We start from the raw sequence: 12,504 nt of genomic DNA on the forward strand, positions 1-12,504 counted from the left end.
TTAGAGGATAAGTGGCAAACAGAATTCAGACCTCTGATAGGGGGTTATTAATAGAGAGCAGCAGGGATTAGTCTTATGCCCAGTTCTGTTCAATATTTTCATAAGTGACATGCAGAGGTGTTACTAAGAAAGGGTTGTCTTTTTGCAGATGATACTAAGATGTATTTCTTTATTTTCTTTATTAAATTTATTTATTTATTTTATTTATTAAATTTCTATACCGATATTAGTGGGGCCTCGGAGGGAACTTTCCTTCCACTCCCCCGCACCTTCCCTTCCCCTACCTAACCCACCCCCCTCCCACACATTGTCGGCAAAGTTACGCCTGCTGGAAGCAGGCGTAACTTTGCGCGCGCCGGGCCGGCTGCCGCACTCCATGTTCCGGTCTGGGGGCTGGTCCAGGGTCCGCGGCCACGCCCCTGGAATGCCCCCGGGCCGAAACCACGCCCGCAGCGCTGCCCCCGAAATGCCGCGTCACTCCCGGCACGACCCCCCCAACACACCCCTCCATGCAAGCCCCGGGACTTATGCGTGTCTCGGGGCTTGCGCATTCCGCCGAGCCTATGCAAAATAGGCTCAGCGCGCGCAGGGGGGGTTTGGGCTAGGTTTTCAGGGGGTACTCGCGTATCTTACATGCGTACCCCTTTGAAAATCTACCCCTGTGAGAATGTAGATTGAAAGTACATAGGAATCAGGCTACTCTGAAACAAGTGATAGTCAAATAAATTAACATTGAGCATAATATTTGTAGAAACAAAAGAACCATGTACAAGGGTTCAGGGAGGGTTTGCATGGATGGTTCGGGTGTGTTTGCATGGTTCGGGTGTGTTTGCAAGGAGGTGAGTAGGGGGTATTATTGTTGATAGGCTTGTTTGAAAAGCCAGGTTTTCAAGTTGGCCCTGAATTTAGAGGTGCAAGTCTCAAGCCTGAGTTTGGGGGGGTAGAGAATTCCAGAGCGTGGATCCAGCAATAGATAGGGCTCGTTCCCTTGTGGAAGTAAGGTATGCTTTTTTTGAGAGGGTTCCATTATTGGAGGCTCTGGTGGATTTGTTAGATTGTACAGGGCAGAATGGCTCAACGAGCCAATTTGAAACAAGGTAGACATTCCAGATGGAGCAAAAAAAAAAAGAGGATTATTCTAAGAAAATTTGAGGATTTAGAAGTTTGGCAACTACACATTAATGTGAAAAAGTACAGAGTCATGTATTTGGGATGTAGAAATCCAAAGAGTAGAACATGATGGAAGTTAGTTAATGTACATTAAGCAGGCATGGGATCTTGAGGTCATCGTATCATATGATCTCAAGGTTGTGAAACACTGCAACAAGGCAGTGGTGATAGTCTGAAGAATGCTAGAGTGCATAAGGTGAGGCATAATCAGAAAGAAAAAGATGATAATAATGCATCTATGCAAGGGACTCCCAACCTTTTGAGTCTGTTTATCCAGTTTCAATCTTCCCCCAAATAATGTGGCTCACTAGCCCATCCACACCAATCTCTCTCTCTTTCTCGCTCTCTCTCTTCACCACAGTCTAACCTCACCAATGTCTCTCTCCTTCTCCCCAGTCCGTCCCCATTAGTCTCTTCCACTTTCTCTCTCCCACCCCACCCTGACCCCCACCAGTCTCTCACTTCTCTACAGTCCAACCCACAGTCTCTTTTAACTCCAGTTCTTCCCTTCCAGCCCCCCTCTCTCTCTCTCTCTTTACCCCTTCTGATCCCAACCAGTCTTTCTCTCCCCCAGCCTATCTCCACCATTCTGTCTCTCCCTAGCCCATTCCCACCAGTTTTTCTTCAATCCCTCATAACCACTATCTCTCTCCCTATAGCATTTGTCTCTCCCTACTCACTCCCTCTACCTTTACATTTTTCCTGCAGCTGCCGCTGCCCCTGTAGAATTTCAGCCCTGGCTTGCTGCTGCTTCCCTGATTTCTCATCCAACACAGACCTCGAGCCACCTCTGATCTCCTAGTTTCCATACCTCAAGCCACCACTTACTTCCCTGATCTCCGGGCCCAGGGTTACCATTTATTTTCAGCCTGTGCAGGCCACTGTTGACCTAAGCCACTTCTAGGATTGAAAACTGGCTCCATATTTTCAGGACAGGCCGATCCAGTCCTGGTTATACCCTATTGCATGGAGGAACTTGTAGTCTTGCTATTCTTAGGGATAGCAATAAAGAAATCAGAACTATATATCCCTGCATTTCATTGAGGTAAAACCTGGACTGGAGATATTTCTTTACAGAAAGGGTAGTGAATGCATGGAATAGCCTCTCGATGGAAGTTGTGGTGCTACAAATTGTATGTGAATTTAACATAGCTACAGAAGATCCTAAGCTGCAGGAAAGTGAAAGCAAAGCTGAAATTCAAGTTGAATCTGTGGTGTTGTAACAGGAAGTGCAAACGGACAGACTAGATGAGCTTTGTGGTCTTTATTTGCCATGATATTTTTTGTTTCTATGGTTTTTTTACCACATTACTACATGCATGAACTTTAGTTCTGACTTCCTGTACATATCAAGTGATGAACCCAGCTCTGGATTAGCTTGTCAGAAGAAAATGAAGCCAGTTGGCAACTGTACAGGGGAAGCAATGAGGATTGCTTGTGGGACAATGAAAAGATAAGGATGAGGGTGGGGGGGGGGGGGATACAGAGACAGGATGGCTGGAAGAAAAGAGAAACAGGAATGCAGTTGGCAAGGGAAAGAAAAAACAAAGCCAGATCAAAGGATGGACAACTAGGAGAATAAAAGGGAATGTGACATAAACAGAGGAGGTAGAGAGTAAAAAAACAAGAGAAAGGTGTAAAAGAGTAGAGAGAGGAGATGAGAGAGTAAAATAAGAATGTCTCAGAGATCCGAAAAAGATTCAGTGTAAAGGTTGAAGTGAGGAATATGTAACGAGAGAGGTGACAAAAAGGTAGCACAGCAAAGTAAGAAACCACATGTCAAAAAAAATAGCACAAGGGACATTGAGGGTTCAAAATATAGAGCATGGAATAAAGCTCATGAAGCAGTGGTGTGAAAGGAAAAGAGGAACAAAAAATCTAGAAAGAAAAGTTAGAACTGAAGGAATCGATAATGTGAAGCATCAATTAGGTTAAACAGAAAAGGGTGGGTATTGTAATATATCTTATTTTGGTCTACAGTATATGTAAAAGAACTTCTAATATGTGGCAAATAAAAAACAACCCTAATGTGAACTTTGAACTTTGTTCAGGGACATACTGTATACAGTAACCGTAGCAGTTTTTAACAACACGACTGCGCAAAGTTGGGTAGATTTCCACCTACAAGGGACAATTTTGGGGCTGACTGCTTTGGGGCAAAGTCTGGATGTTCTTTGCACCCGTAGACTTTGCACCAAGTTCCAAGGGGAAAATATACACAGATTGTCCCTTTAGAACATTGTACCTGTGGACTTTTGTACTTGCATTTTGTGCAAGTAGAATTTGGAAGGAAAATAAAACTTGTAGCTTTGATATTACAATCTACTTAGATTATTTTCTGATCCTCCCTGACATACGCCCCAGGAGTACATCATCTAAATGTAGCTAAAAGTAAGTGGGGAACACCACATTTTTTTTTCAGCTGGATTCAGGGAAGGCAATGTTTAGCCAGTTGACTTATGAGGGTAAATCGTTATTTACCTGTGCAATGGCCTTGAAAATTGTCCTGCCCAAGTGTAAATTCTAGAGACTTTCAATGGGATGTTGTCCCTGGATCACAGCAAGGGCCTTCCAACTCCCCTTTCAATGTGAGTTTCCCCTCTCTCCCCGCCGACACACACACATATAGGTTCTGCTTCTCGTTACTTTCTGCTCTCTGGGGGTGCTGAGTATTGAAGAAGTTTTCATAGTTCTATCACTTATACACTCCCAGAAAATATGGCATCTAGTATTAATGCACTGAGCACATGAAAGTTGATTAAAATATTCCATCACTGTTAGAGGCTGTCTGACCAGCGCAGAGCTATAAGGGAAGAGTAAGAAAATGCAGTCACTCTCTGTTGCATGTGTTCGATGAAGAAACCCTATTGACAGGGTACAAAAGATGATGGAAGGGGCTTCCCTCTTTTTAAAGGTCATCCCTTCCAAATTTGTTGGATGTGTCCTTACTTGGGTTATGCAGATGGCAAAATGGACCTGTATGGTAACAGTAGGAGTAGTGAATGACTCCATTCTTTTCTTTGACTAAACTCTCCTCCATGAACTCCGAGCCCAGTTTCCCCCAGCACTGGATAAATAAGTGCAGCAGACACCAAGCTTCAAACTTCCAAATCATTAACTTTATTTTCTGGATGAATCAGCCAGCAACTAATTACATAGATTTGAAGCATGTTTCAGTGTTACTCATTGAATACGTCAGAAATTCATGGGTTTCCAACAATCACAATCGCATATACATAACTGACTTCTGCGAGCATAATAGTACGTTCCTTTCCCTTCATCTCTTCTCTCACATAACTGCTTTTACCATGTACCAGACTTAAGGGTCAGTCTAAACTCAATGATTATTCTTTCATCGTACTTCAGTCCCAACCCATATCAAAATTCACATCCACTGGGGACCAAATGCAACTTCCCAATTACATAATCTACTCACACTCCAACAATCATTAACCTTTCCTCTGGCTTCCATACCACTATCCTCCCAGTGCAGGCTCCCCGGACTACTGCACTCCAAGAACACACTTCATTTCCCTGGAATCATTCACTTAGAGGGAGAGATGGCCTTTTCTACCTTTCACTTCTTAAACCATTCTTACTTCTAACTCCTGTTTAATTCCTCAAGGAAGAAACCCACTCTTTTTTCATGAGCTGGGGCCTTTCCCTTGAGAGGAAGAACCCCTACAGGGTCTCACTTTCACTGGAAGGGTCCCCGGGCCTACCAGCCCACAGGCTGGCTACTTCAGCTGGTCATGTCTCCAGAGGGCAGGAACCAAAGGGCAAAAACCTGCCAAAAATTATCACTTTTATAGCTCCCATTACCTTGATCACCCAGTCACAACAGTGCAAATCTTTAAGGTAACATACACACTATTTTCCCAACATCACATTGAAAGACAATGCTCACTCATATAAAATACCATCCAGTGGTCTTTTAGTAGTACTACAACAACTGATTTATAAAATGTTTTTATAAATCACACAAGGTGTTCTCTCCATGCAAACCCTCTTTTTCGGCTATCAAGGTCAAAAAGAGTGCACCATATTTGGGAGACCCCTTACACATGGATAATCGGGGAACGTTTGGTCCAGTATTTTCAATTTTTCAGTTTTCACCAGCATTAAATTCATTAGTAACTCCCCCTCCACATACACACACACACACACACACACACACACACACACACCAATAAGCATAAATCCAAGGCAGGTTGACCTGCTGGCCTAGTATCAGTTAAAAGTATTTTTACCAAAACTTTGGAACTTTGCCATTCAGGAAAGCTAGATTAAATTCTTCGCCCCATCTTCTGGTCATCAGGCTAGCAAGGGCTAAGGATGCTGCAGAGCAATGTACAAAGGATCTAGGGGAGAAGGAAATCCTATCTATCATACAAAAGTGAGCTTCAGGAGGTATATGTATGTACTCAGTTCTTAATCAAAACATGCTCTGTGGCCTCTAATCAAGGATTGTCCCTGTTCTGGTTGGGTTATAGAGGGAACAAGTTGAGTCTAACAGTGAAATAAAGCCCTAACAGATACAAATAAAGGCCCATGATACTTTAGTTTCAGATTCACTTTGTCCCAATCATAAATGGCAGTGAATGAAATTAGCACAGGTTCTGACTAGGCTAGATGTTTTAGTGTGGAGAAAGGCAAACCTGTCCCCTAAGTCCGCAAAATAACAGCAAAACCCTTATCCAAGGCATTCACATTTTACCATTCACTTGCAGAGCATTCTATCCAATGATGCACAGTGAAAGCTTTTTTTAAAAGAAATTGGTGAGAAATCACACCAACTTTACACTTTTTATTTATTTATTTCTTTGAAAACATCTGGGCACAACAGAGATAAATCTGAATTGACTGGTGAGCCTATGAATGAAAAATTAACATGAATGCAAAAGCTGTTTAGTGTGCATGCAGAATAGTGTGCTATGAACTAAGGCCATAGCATGCATGCTACACAGATCTCTGAAAATGTGGGTACACACTAAAATTAATGTAAATGAAGGAGTATCAGATGCAAATTAGACTTTAGTAGATACATGAGAAATAGTATGTTGTGGTCTCTTGCATGCACTGTTTAACATGCTCATGAAGGCCTAAAATGTAGTCCTTGAATGTACAGACTTTTTAAAAGGCTCAGCTACCAGCAAGAATTGAGAATGAAAGACGAAGATGATATACAAAAGATGACACTATAACAGTTTACTAACAAGCCCTTCAGCTATGTCATCTATCTTTACTTCTCTCTCTTTTTTTTTTAAAGAAACAATAAACAACAAATTTATTATATGCTAAAATTAAATCTCCAAGCATGGTACAATGACTTACAGAAGAGTCATACATACCAAACAAAATGAGAAGTCAGTGTAATTCAGAAAGGGCCGGAATAATGTGTTGTGAGTGATCCAATGTGCTATAATTCTTGCCAAAGTATTTTATATTAACTGAATTATCTTAATTGAACTAGCTGGCAAATCTTGAAACAGACTGTTACAGTATTCCAAATGCAGGTCAATTAGTGCCTGCATAACTGAAATTAAATCAAATTTATCTAAAAACATACCAATTTGCTTAATTTTATAGCGCAAAAACACCCCATATTTCACAAAAGATTTGAAATACGATTATCTAAAGACAATTTACTGTCCAAGAATACATCCAAACTGCAAACCACTTCAGATGGAGGTAGTAGCACATTATCCAAAACCAACGAGTACAATACATTTTAATCCAAAGGTCCCCCACCCACAGGGCCTCAGGTTTCTTTTTTATTTTTATTTGGCATTTAAGCAGATTTAAATTCAACCAGCCATACTCTAATCTTTTCTAGTTCTTGATTTATAGTCACAATGAGGATAGCTTTCAAAACTATTCACATACAGGCCAATACAGTAAAGCGCGGCCGCGGTTACCCTGTTTCTAACCCGCTTTGGACGCACAATTTGGACACGTAAGGCGACCTCACGATTCAGTATCCGGTTTTACGCGTCCTTACTGCTTGCCGAAATGGACGCATATCCATCTCCGCCCGCCGCATGTATATGACATGTTAATGATCGGATTAGTTATTCCCTCCAATACAGTAACATGCGCCCAGATTATCGCCTTTTTAACCAGCTTACTTGCCGCGTCTTTAACCTGCATATTTACCACCTACCCTGACCTTGGCGTTAGTGTGGTGTTCAGTCAGCTTCCCGCTGCCTTGAGTGCCCGGCTGGACGTCCAAGCCGCGACCTCGGACGTCCGGCCGGATGTTCATAGACCTTCCCGCTGCCTTGAGCTGTATCTTCGCCCCCTCTGGATCTCCCTCCTTCAACCTTCTCTGCACAAAAGTCATTTAAAACATGTTCCTTTCACTCTAGTGCCGGGCGGGCCAGGTCAGCTGGGAAGGCCAGATCTGGGCCCGCTTGCCCTGCCACCGCAGGCATAGAATCAGAGTTCTAATTTCATTAGGCGGCGCTGCAATCCCTTCTCCACGGCTGCAAATGGAGTGGTGGAGAGTGGAATAACATCAATCTCTTTTGCCAGCCATGACATGACTCAGCTGACCGAAGTGATAAATGGGGTGAAGAGGACGAAGACTGACTCTGTAAACAGCTGTTACTTCCATTCTAGAGCCTTGAGCGCCCGGCTGGATGATCAAGCCGCGACCTCGGATGTCCGGCTTAGATGTCCAGCCGGGCGCTCAAGGCAGCAGGAAGGTCCATGACGTCCGAGGGTGCGAACCTGAAAATATGAATTATAAATTGGAGTCAACTTTTCAAAAGGATTGGGAGTGCTAAGCTCAATTCAAAGTACCTCTCCTGACATTTTGAAATGACAGGTACCAGCGCACCCTAGATACTGTATAGGCGCTGTATACTGCTCTATACAGTAAAATGGATTGCGCATGCCTACCGCTTCATGGTCGCGCTTTGGACACCGCTTGGATTTGCATCTAATTTGAATACTGAATATAGCAGCTTGTGAACCAAAATGCGCGCGCGGCAAACGAGCAGGCGCCCGGCACTGCCGCCCTGTTTCTTACGCGTCCTTACTGTATCAGCCCGATAATATTTTATACACTGTGCAGCAGGAGTTACACAGTTTTATAAAATACTGTGTAGTTCTACTCTGAAAGTGCACACGTATATCTCAGTACGCGGGAAGAATTCCAGTGTGAGGAAAGTGAATACTTTATTTGTTTTATAAACATACACGTGTATATTTTATGTGTGAAAAAATATAACATGTAAGAGTAAATCCCTGCTTTATACACAGAGGCAGGTATATTTAGATATTTATTTCTTTAACATTTTTTCAGAAACTGCCAATTACTACAGTTCTGAGTGGCTTACAGTTTAAATATTCATAAAAATTTAAGCAAACTTAAAGCAAAAAACAAGTATGTCACAGCTCTACCTGATGACATAGTAATATCTCAGGCAGAAAAGCTAGCTCAAGGAATTGTCTGGAAAAGCCAGCTGAAATAAGGTTTTCAACTGTTTCTTCTTTTAAAATACACGTGTGCTTGAAATCTCCAGTTTGCTGATATCTCTGCCAGTTCACCCAGTCTGTCTCCAGTTTACCAAGACCCTTCCAAGTAACACCCTAACTTCTCATTTATCAGTTTCAAGATGAATAATCAAAATGTAAGATACACCAATACGCCCTTTAGTCACTGCTACAGAAAGCCACATTTCTTAACCCAATAAAATTGTCTTTCTAAACAAAAAATACAATAAGTTAACACATGAGAAGTGGTCTTCATACACTGTTGTACAAGTGTAGCCGAGCCCCCATTTGTGCAGTTGGCATCAACCAGAGGTGCTATGGGTCTGATTCCAAGTCCAGATGGGAGGAAAACGGTCTTCCTGGGCCCCTGGTGAGGTCAGTCATTAGAAAATACCATGGGTCTCACTCCAGCTGGTTAATCTCTGCTGCGTGCAAAAGCATCCAATATATGAGCAAAGGAAGCTAGAATTAATAAAATGGATAAAAAGAAAAAAAAATCTAACCAATGTCCATCCATTCAACCAGTGCACCAGGCAAAGGAGAAAAAACAAACAAAGTCTAGAGTGGTGTTCAAATAACCTGCTTACTTTAACTTAAATAACAGAATCCAGGCCAAAATCACAAAGATCAAAAATGACATAAAAAATATAAGCAGAATAAAAACAATGGCTTCCTTGTTCATTGTAGATATTCACACCACTCTCCCTTCTCTTGTACCTTCATCCATACAAAAAATATCCTCCCCTTGCAGGGTAGGGTAGCTGAAGTGAATCTCCAGCATAATCTTTGAGAAAATATCTCCAAGCACAAAAATTATCTTAACAAGGTCTCAACAAGTTAAAAAAAAGAAATCAGACTGTAATCAAAATTCTCAGAAGTCTCAAGTCTCTTGACTGGGAAAGAAAAACCCTTTCATGCAGCCTTTCGGGATACTGGGGAATACCCTTCCCTCTTGACTGATCCATCTTTTTCCAAAATTCTTCTCAAATGCAATCTCTCTCCTTCAAGTTACTAGACTCCCAGGGATGAGGCAAGGACCACCCAGAACTCCACCACTTCTCCTTCTCTCTCGCCAATGCACCTCACTACTAAGCTTGGTCCAAGGGATTTTATATTCCCAAGAAGTTTTTCCCCTCAAAAGGTGGGGGTTATAGAAAGGGAAGGAAGCCAGAATATCGAAATTTCTCTCCCACTGCCCCTTGCTGGAAAAACATATATGGGAGCAAATGTTAGTGACCGGCATAGCCCATCACACAAGTCACAACATATAAGCCAAAACAGTTTAATTGTCTCTAATAAAGGGCCATTCTACAAGTTCATCCAGATTAGAATAGCACGATCATGAAGGTCATTGATATAATTTGTTAGTATAAAGAGCACTGTAGACATTTTGAGTCTTGGCCAATAATAGCAAGCAATGAGGGTTTCTTTGAGGTCAAACATGTGACAGACAGTCTAATGATTTGTTGTTGTATATACTGCACCTAATGCTTAGATAAGGCACTATTAGCTGAAGACAGATTCATGTGACAGACTCATACTAACTACTAAACCAACAAAAATGGAAGCTGAAAAAAGCTGTAAAACTGATGAAACTGCTGACACCATTAAAAGATCAATTATCAATAATATCTGAACTACAAGGTCTGCAAGACATGCAGGCTCCCAGGGATTCACAAAGACCTTTGCCTGTTATTCATTGATCATAAACTACTAACCATCAAGGGAACACCTTGATGTGTGGTGATGTGCGGTAGCTATATCCGAGATAACCACTCTGTGATTATCCCATTGTATAGCCCCCGTCTTTATTCTCAAAATTATTTTTTTATATTTTTTTCTTTTTTCTGTTTATTACGTATCTGATCCTTGATTTTCACTCTCCCTGGCAGTCAGCTCGACCCTCTTAGAGCGCTTATGCTTCTTATCGTCAATACTTATCAGTCTCTGTAAATGTGGGTAAATTCCTGCCACTTCTGTTGAGTCGAATCCGCCTGCCTGACATCGGCCATGTTTTGACAACTATTTGTCTGCTTCAGGGACCTCGGAGAGATTTTTTCTGTAGCCACTTTGTGGTTTCAAGGACTCTAGAACACGCATATTTTCTTTTGGAATTATTCTTGTATGTGATGCCTTTACTGTGTTTTGATCAGCAATAACAATGGTAGAAAATTGCTGACAAAGTTAAATGGAAACGTTTCAGAGCCCAGCGTGTGATACACAGCCTCTCCCCCCCCCCCCCCCCCCCCCCCCTCCAACCATACACACATGCATATAAACCTATATGTCACCTGTAACTGGGGAGAAAATTCAGAAAAGTACAGGAAACCCTTCACCTTACAGGCATATGAACTGCAAATGATAAAATAATGACCCCAGACCAAAAGACCTATGGGGATGACATTCTGCAAGAATTTCCTGGGATAAATCCGATCTTCATTCAGTATGGCCTACCAGATTTGGAGGTAATATCTGAGCATCGTGTAGGAATAATCAGTAAATCTGATTCACAAGTAACCTTTGGTGATCCCTTGTAAGTGCACCTAACTAAACTGATATAAAGAAATACATTATAATTTGATTAGCTTGTAATTTGTATTCTTAGATTAAAGCCTTCACTAATCTCCCAATTTTTAAGAATATTATTATTGGCAAAATGATTACATTTTTTATTATATTATAGTTAAAGCTCTTTCCTCTTGCATAACAAATAGATTTGTTTGAATGCAGACAAATTTGGGGCCCTTCTGGATTGTAGCTCTAGTCAGCACTGGCAAAACTTTACGGGGCCCCCCTCATCCGCTACTCAGTTCTTCAAGGGGACCAAGAAGCCCTGATATATATCTCTCCACATTGCTTGCAGAGGCCACCTCTTTGGCTAAGGCTAGTCCTGCCCACAATACTATGGAATGGTTGTAGCAGTTGGTTAATCAGATGCTAGTGCCTTCCAGAGCCTTAGGGATGAAAGATTTCCCTCCCGACATCAATGGAATGGATGTGCTTGAGCTGGCCAAGGCAACTTCTGATGCAAAATGTTCTCACTGTAGACATTCCTGACTGGATGTTGTATGAGGGTATGGGTCAGTCATCCTGGGTGTGTGTGGTATAGCCTTCAAGATGATGCCATCACCTCCCTGCTCTGATTCCTCTACAATTTTCTCCTCTCCTGCATCTTCTACATCTCTTCTACATCTTCTATTTACAAGCAGAAATCTGAAGCATGATTTTGGTTTTATTTGTCCTCTCCAGGCAGTCTCTTCTCTTCTCTTACCTCTTTTTCTGGGATCCAGATGCTCTCCTACTTCTGCCCTCAATACTGACAACCAGCCCCTTGTTCTAGGCTTACTTTTATACAGGTTTTCAGCAAGGGGGCTGAGTTATGAGGAAGAAAAGACTACACATGCTTCTTTTAGCATTTACATGCTATTTAGTAATCAGGCAAATATAGTGTGAAGTTCTTGGAGGAGAAGTCCATTACCTGCTATTAAGTTCACTTATAGAATAGCCACTGCCATTAGCAATGGTTACATGGAATAGGCTTAGTTTTTGGGTACTTGCCAGGTTCTTATGGCCTGGATTGGCCACTGTTGGAAACAGGATGCTGGGCTTGATGGACCCTTGGTCTGACCCAGTATGGCATTTTCTTATGTTCTTATGTTCTTATCCTACACTTTTTGGGTTAGCATGGACATAATTTTACTTATATAATCTAATCTGTTATTTGTATGCTCTGAATGTTCCTTATTTAATTATCTAATTACGCAAAAATTGTAAAGCCTGTTGCTCAGTTCTGTTATATGTAAACCGACGAGATGTTCCCAACGTTCGTCGGTA

The sequence above is a fragment of the Rhinatrema bivittatum genome, chromosome 2 (genome assembly GCF_901001135.1).
Source record: "Rhinatrema bivittatum chromosome 2, aRhiBiv1.1, whole genome shotgun sequence".
In the NCBI taxonomy this organism is placed as follows: domain Eukaryota; kingdom Metazoa; phylum Chordata; class Amphibia; order Gymnophiona; family Rhinatrematidae; genus Rhinatrema; species Rhinatrema bivittatum.